Source organism: Triticum urartu, chromosome 6 (assembly GCF_003073215.2).
Source record: "Triticum urartu cultivar G1812 chromosome 6, Tu2.1, whole genome shotgun sequence".
In the NCBI taxonomy this organism is placed as follows: domain Eukaryota; kingdom Viridiplantae; phylum Streptophyta; class Magnoliopsida; order Poales; family Poaceae; genus Triticum; species Triticum urartu.
In genome coordinates, this window is record NC_053027.1 from 552,081,196 (window position 1) to 552,088,352 (window position 7,157).

A 7,157-nucleotide genomic window follows, 5' to 3' on the forward strand; every position below is an offset into this window, starting at 1 on the left:
CAGCTATGGTGTGTGAGGGGCTGGGATGCCCGAGAGGGGACTTCCCAATCAAGTACCTTGGACTGTCGTTGTCCTTGAGGAAGCAGTCAGCGGCACAGTTGCAGTTCCTAGTAGATCAGATGGCAAATTGTCTGCCAAAGTGGAAAGCGGCTCTAATGCCGAAGAGTGGACGCCTTACACTGGTGTAGTCTGTGCTCTGTGCCATGCCCATCCATGCCATGATGGCGCTTGACCTACCAAAGAAGACGATAGCGGCGATGAACAAGGTGTGCAGAGGATTCTTATGGTGCAGAAGAGTGGAAGCAAACGGAGGCAACTGTGCGGTAGCTTGGGATTCGGTGTGTGCGCCGAAATGGGCTGGTGGCCTAGGGATACCTAACCTCAGATGGCTGAATGTGGCCATGCAAGCCAGGTGGTCATGGCTCGCAAGAGTGGACACGAGTAGATCTTGCAGCGAGTTTAAAATAAAGATCCCAAAAGAAGCTAAGCTATTTGTCCAGGCGGCTACGAGGAGTGAAGCACATTGTGGTCTTCATACGCTTTTCTGGGAGGATCGTTGGATCGACGGTATGCGGGTGCAAGAGATTGCTCCAACGATATATGACATGATCCCGAGGCGGATCAGATCGACGACATCAGTCGCTCAGGCCGTGGAGCATGGGTCTTGGGCAATAAATGTTGGCCCGAATATCGGTGTGGCCGCACTGCAGGAATACCTGGAGCTTTGGATGAAAGTGAGCACGTGGGAGCCACAGGTGGATGTGTCGGACTTGGTCTCTTGGTCATGGGAGACCAATGGCCGCTTCTCGTTGCGTTCAGCATACACGGCAAAGTTCTGGGGCCGGACGGTGGAGCCATTGGCTGAGCTGACGTGGAAGTCTCGGGCCCCATCTACCTGCAAGTTGTTTGCTTGGCTTGCCTTAAGAAACAGGTGTTGGACCTCAGACCGACTGGCAAGAAGAGGCCTCCCACACCAAGAGGCATGCCCCTTGTGCGACCAAGAGGACGAAACTATTGATCATGTGCTACTGACGTGTGTCTTTGCCAGGTCAGCATGTGCCATAGTTTGCGATGCTCTGGGCAAGCTCGATTGGACGCCGACTGCACAGGATTCCCTAGCCCTGTGGCTGGAGGGAAAGCATGGAATCAACGACGGGCACAAGAAGGATCTTCATACGGTTTTCTTACTAACAACATGGGAGTTGCGGAAGCATCGAAATGCTATTGTCTTTAATAGGGCATCTCCTTCGTTAGGTGTACTCCTAGGTAGAATCAGGTCGGAAGGAAGAATGTGGTCTATTGCCGGCAAGTTTATAGGGAACATGGACCCCTTCTCCCTTCGGCTTGAACGGTGGGCGAGTAGTGAGGAGTAGTAGTGTTGTAATGTGACCCTTGTAAATATGGTGGAGACATTCTTTGTCTTTCTTCTTTAATATATAATATGCACACTCATGCATATTCGAAAAAAAAATACAGGCGCAAAAGTGGCTTGGCAGTAGACGGCTGAATTCTTTTTTTTTTGTTTTTTTGCTGAAAAAGATTTCATCCGTGACTAGAATCGGTTGGCACTATATTTCAGTATTTATTTTGTACAGGGGCCACACTGCCACACAGCACCAATCGTTTTCAGTGAAGAAAATGGAGTCCCAGAACACGTACGCCCACCCGTTCATCTTCGTGCGGCTGGCTGTATCAGTTTTGGGTCTTTTTTTAAGAAGGTCATCATGGCTAGTTTTATTAAAATTAAACAGTGATTATATCAGCCACAAGGTTTGGAACTAGGTAGCTCGAAGGCTCCCCCGTCCAACTACTAGAAATCTTATTATAAAAATCATGATTAGTTAGCACATGCGTCACTTGATTAGAAGAATGATAACAATGTTTAAATTTGACCTTCCCGATTGACGAAGACAAGTCCACACATTCTGCAAAGATCGCCGTCGCAACATCCCACCATACAATAATCAATTACCGTCAAGGAGTCAGACTCAGCTTCCACTCGAGGGAACCCCAGAGAGTTTGCAGAGATTACTCCATCGCGCATAGCCATAGCCTTCGTTGTCACCACATCAGCTGCGTAAGGTATAAATCGACATTGTGTTGCCAAAAAATTACCATTACTGTCTCTAAGAACAGCTGCAATGGCTCCTGCTCCCTCATCCATATGGAAAGAGGCATCCACATTTAGCTTCACAAACTTGGATTCCGGCTTGCTCCATTTATGTTCCTGTACACCATAAATTTTTAAGTTGGCTTGATGAAAATTGTTTGCAATTGCCAGGACCGAAATAGGCCATCTCGAGGGAGGTGGCGGTGATCCATCATGGGTGAGCTCACGGGGCACCCACCATAAGTACCACCTGTTTGACATCCAAATTGGACTTTATAGGGATCGGTCTGGAATCTGCTAGGATCAGGTGTCGAGTATGATTAAACCAGAGCGATCAATTAACTTCGCTTCTTCAGCAATGTCCAATATACCAGTCAGAGCCACAATTCCTTTGCATGTGTACAGTCAAAAAGCAGATGACGTATATCTTCCGCGTCCTGGTAACAAATCGGACATGAGCCATTGGTACCAACATGTCTATTTGTGAGTATTTGACGCATTAGCAGAATTACATCTGATTTTTGGCAGGGATGCACTTGGGAATCAATTTTTTTTGAAATGGAGGCAAAAGTTTTGCCTCATCGCATTAATTAAGAAGAGTTTATAGGTAATAATCGACCAAATGGCCCGACGCTACAATGAACTGCTCTCGCGGCATCAAAGATCCTAAGCATTTGGCCCATGCCTTCTCCCAAAAAAGAGCCTCTTCTTTGATCGTATTAAACACCAATGTTTTTCACTTTCAATGAGATTTTAATGGAATTCATTGAATTTAGTAATATCAGTAGATAATGAAATATTTACCTTTTGTCCAAAATATTTCAACAATTTCAGTAATACACATGAATTTAGATAGTATTCAAAACTTAAATATTTAATTGAATTCAAGTGAATATTTCGGCCCTTTGCCCAAAATACAAACTGAAATCACTCAGATGCACTGAATTTCGATGATTTCGGTTGGTGCTGATTTTTTTTCTAAAACTGAACGGCATGGATGAACAATTTCTAAAGACCCGGGCATTTCTCTCGCACCAAATCTCCCATGCCGAAGCTGCTGCTTGTATCGAGCATAAAAAAGATCGTCCTTGGATCACAAAATGAAACAAACTTATAAGTCCAGAGTTTTCATGTGTGTACACCACATTTCTTTACCGATGTCTTGCTAATCGTTTGAATCGTCTTCCAAAAGCCTGGTCGCAGTCTCAATCTTACCAAGGGCTTCGACCTTCGAAAGAGCAAGACAAGTGGTAATATTAGATATGAAAGTGGAATTAGTACAGGCAATATGAAATTATGAAGGTGAATTAGTACAGGGAATATGAAATTATGGATATGAATGTTCTTGAAAAAAAATGTGAATATTCAATGCACTTCAAACTTTTATAGGAAGGACAAGCACATATTGCACTGGACAAAAGGAGACTCTGGTTCTGAATCTCTTCAGAACAATCATTGTTCTACATTATCCTTGCCATTTTGCCAAAGATCAGTGGACAAAAGCTAGTATTCCCTTTCACGTACACAATTTCATAACAGATCAGCGCTACAGTAAATCCAAAGATAGTAGCCTATTACCATTTCTAGCTTAGCTTTTAGTTTCTCAGGAGTGTCGATGATAAATTCACCTGCCAGATAAATTTTGTTAGAAGATCATGACTGTGGGGTGAATTAAGCAGAAAGTTTGAAACTTACGCATCTTTTTGAAACCAAAGTTGCGAGGAATCACAGTGTAGAATTCCCTGAAACCGAGTAATCGAGGAATATCCCAGCAAGTAAAACTATATTCGAAGGCACATAAAAGGAAAAGTTTGGACTCACCCACTCAATTGTTCTAGCTGTATCCTGTGACTTCCACCCTTTGAAATAGCATTAGAAATCCTCTTTAAAATGTCATAGCCCTATGGAAAGATAGAAAAGTCATCATCATAAGAGAGAAAGATAGGACGAATGGAATATGAAACCAAAACCTCGATATCCAAGCTTTAACTGCATAAAAACTGGATATGCATCCAACATAACTTTTAGATTGCAGAGTAGAATGCAGCGTAAATTGTTTGCTAGCTTGCTAGATAAATAAGCCTCAACAGAGAAGCGCCAACATAACTCACCTTTAGTATGGTAGATTTGCTTATCTTTCCAAGAGGAAGTTTATCAGCATCATAACCTAATTGATAGCCAAAGATGAATGAATTAGTACAAAAGTAAATGATACATGAGTAGTCAACAGGAATTTACAAAAAGAACCCGTAGGATAGCACTAAATAATCTAAATATACTTTTGAAGTGACTTAATCCAAGTTCTTTATTTGAGCAGATCGTGAGTATCTGCCTCTTTGGCCATGAACTATGTTCAGTCCCTTGGTGTAGTCTCAATTTCCTTATATAATTAAGTCCCACAATAACCACATTATACGATCTCTATATCAAAATATTGCATTTCAGTTTATTTAAAAAACTTCATCCATGTTCATGTTTGAATACTGGGTGTACTTCTATGCAAAAACAAAAATGGCGCACATAAAGTTGCTATAGACACTCTTAATTCTTGTATTTTTTTGCAGGACACAACAAATATAATTCACACATATTACATGTGCACAAAAGACCTTTTGTGTTTTTCAAATTAAATTTTATTTCAAAATGCTCACAAAATCCACGCGTAGACTTTGAATATGCTAATACTATGATGCTCAAATCAGTTGAAAAAGTGACATGAATTAAGTAGCTTACCGGTTTCCACCATTTGCTGCTTCATCATGCTAATATCGCGGATGACAGATATGGAATGCGCAGTTCGAGTCTCTAGCTTTTTCTCTTGATTGGCAACAAATTCTTTCTTCTGAAAAGAATTAAAAAATACAAGACCAAAGCATTAAGAAGATTTAGGAAGGTGCTAAATTAATTGCAATGAAGTCACTGAGATGTGAACTTAAGTTAGTGAATATATCTTATTGTTTCCTTGTCACCTCTACCATGGTTCATTTCAAGCCAGGTGTATTTCTTTGAGTGACACCTGAAGTTCTTGCGATTGGACTATTCATTATTAGTTTTCTGCCAAAACTTGAATTTAAATGCACGAATCGCTTCGTGCCGTGGCGTGCCGTGGCATGGGGCCGAGTAGCTCGGTCCGACCTCGGGAACCTACTCTCCCAAATCTACAGTAAACCCGGAAGCTTCGACCATCGTCAGATTCTAGAATTAACAGGCACCGGTTAGTGGTTCATATAATAATACTAGCTTTACCCGCGCGGCGGCACGCCGCGCCTATTGGTAAATCGCAACTATGTAGACCATAGTTGAAACGATCTCAGGATCAGGCTATCAATGAAGAAACAATCTCAGGATCGGGCTCAAGTGAAGAAGTTTCTTCTCTGTCAAACACATTCAACCTGCAGTCCAACTCGTCAGCAGAGTCTACCATGTACAATTGCGCCAACTTGGGAGTTGCACCCTCAGCCGGCAGCAATGAACCAATACGATGATAGACAACCCCGTTCATCTTGAAAACGTATGGAGCACCTCCAACATTGATAGTGTGGTCAACTTGTGCACCCAACGACGTAAAACAGAACATAGAATTATACTGCCGTATTAATCGCATGAACCGAGAGGAAACCGTGTCTCCATCAAAACGCATCAGCCTGTCCAAAGGAAAAGGCCAATCACCAAATTTTGGCAACGAAATCCTGCCCGCCCGACAGCAACCCGTGTAAATAGGAGAGCGAGAAGTCGGTCGGCATGATGAATAGATCCTTCACGGAACCAAAAGAAAGCCCCACAGTAACGACAACACAAATCTGGCCCGCCATAATATGAACACCCCCTAGAAGTAGCTGCAAAACAGAACACCGAGTTGGCAAGACAGATAGAAAACAAGATGTGCCCATAAACCATACACTATGTACACTGACCCTTAAGCAGTTGAATATAATCCTTAGGAAAAGGAGGCTGCATCCCACGTACTGGAAACAAAAGGAGAAAATACATGAACACATACATCAACAGCTGGAAAAAAGTAAAGCATGAAGAACACCTCTTTTCCGACCCGACCAGTACGATCGCACCAACGTCCGCTTACGACGGCCATCCAAAACACGGAAGTGCTCCATAACAGGAGTAGGCAACACTCAAATGGAAACACGTACACAAATTAGAACCAATTTTGAAAGAGGGCCACAAAACCCAAGAGAAGCACAGGCATATTTACAAAACTGAACTTACCAAGAGGAGTAGGCCGACCGAACGCACCGGCAGCACATAAGGGCACAACTCTCGGACGACAGCGGAAAGACGTACTGCCAATCAAAGAACCACCAGGATGAACACCAGCAGAAAAACCGGAAGAACAACCAGAGAAAGGCAAAGGAACTGACCAGGCCGAGAAGAACGAAACGGCGACGGCCGGCGAGTAGCAGACCGACGGCGACAACCCGAATCAACTGCAGCTGGCCGGGCAAACCCATCAGCGGCAGCCATCGCCGATGACGAATCCACATCAGAAAGGCGACCGCCGGCGCGGCGCACACGGGCAATAACAGCCGCCCGAATCCCAGGAGGGCGGCCCCGACGACATCGCCCGAATCGAACAGCATCAGGCCCAGCCATCGGCGGACCTAAAAACAGCAGTAAGGAGAGACAAGGCAGCCGGGAGCGGAGAGAATGAGCAGCGACCGCAGAAGGGAACCAGTATTTATAGGAGGCAGCAACACAAAAGAAATCAAATTGAAAAGGGACAGCGAAGGCGGTGCAGAAATACCCAGATGAATCCATCGAAGCGGCAACCGGCAGCGCGAAGAGTCAGGAAGATCGAAGAAGCAGCCGACCTAGGCGAGCGTACGTGGCAGGACACAGGAATATAAAAAGGAAGTAAGCAGCACCACATGCGGAAGAATCCAAAACAGAAGGTGGACAAATTGGACTCCACCTCCACGTAACCAGGGCATGCACCCAATACGAAACCGATCACGTCGCAGAGCATGCAGCAAATCGGCAAGGCGGTCCCATTTTTTTAACGGATCCCGTCGACAAACGCTCCGCGCACCCA

At 44.3% G+C, this 7,157-nt stretch overlaps 1 long non-coding RNA gene across 7 annotated transcripts; it reads right to left on the bottom strand.

Annotated features, from left to right (window-relative positions):
• Window positions 1-1,667: 1,667 nt before the first annotated feature.
• Window positions 1,668-6,754, bottom strand: LOC125515247. Of its 7 annotated transcripts, XR_007286905.1 has the most exons (7): window positions 6,487-6,754; window positions 6,335-6,408; window positions 6,147-6,239; window positions 6,025-6,075; window positions 4,844-5,946; window positions 4,222-4,277; window positions 1,668-4,011 (listed from the first exon to the last, which is right to left on the bottom strand). It is a non-coding gene; the product is annotated as an uncharacterized LOC125515247 (long non-coding RNA). The 7 variants fall into 7 exon arrangements; XR_007286903.1 differs by having other exon boundaries at window positions 6,147-6,408; XR_007286904.1 differs by having other exon boundaries at window positions 1,670-3,338; window positions 3,689-3,738; window positions 3,806-4,011; window positions 4,844-6,408.
• Between the last annotated feature and the right edge of the window lie 403 nt (window positions 6,755-7,157).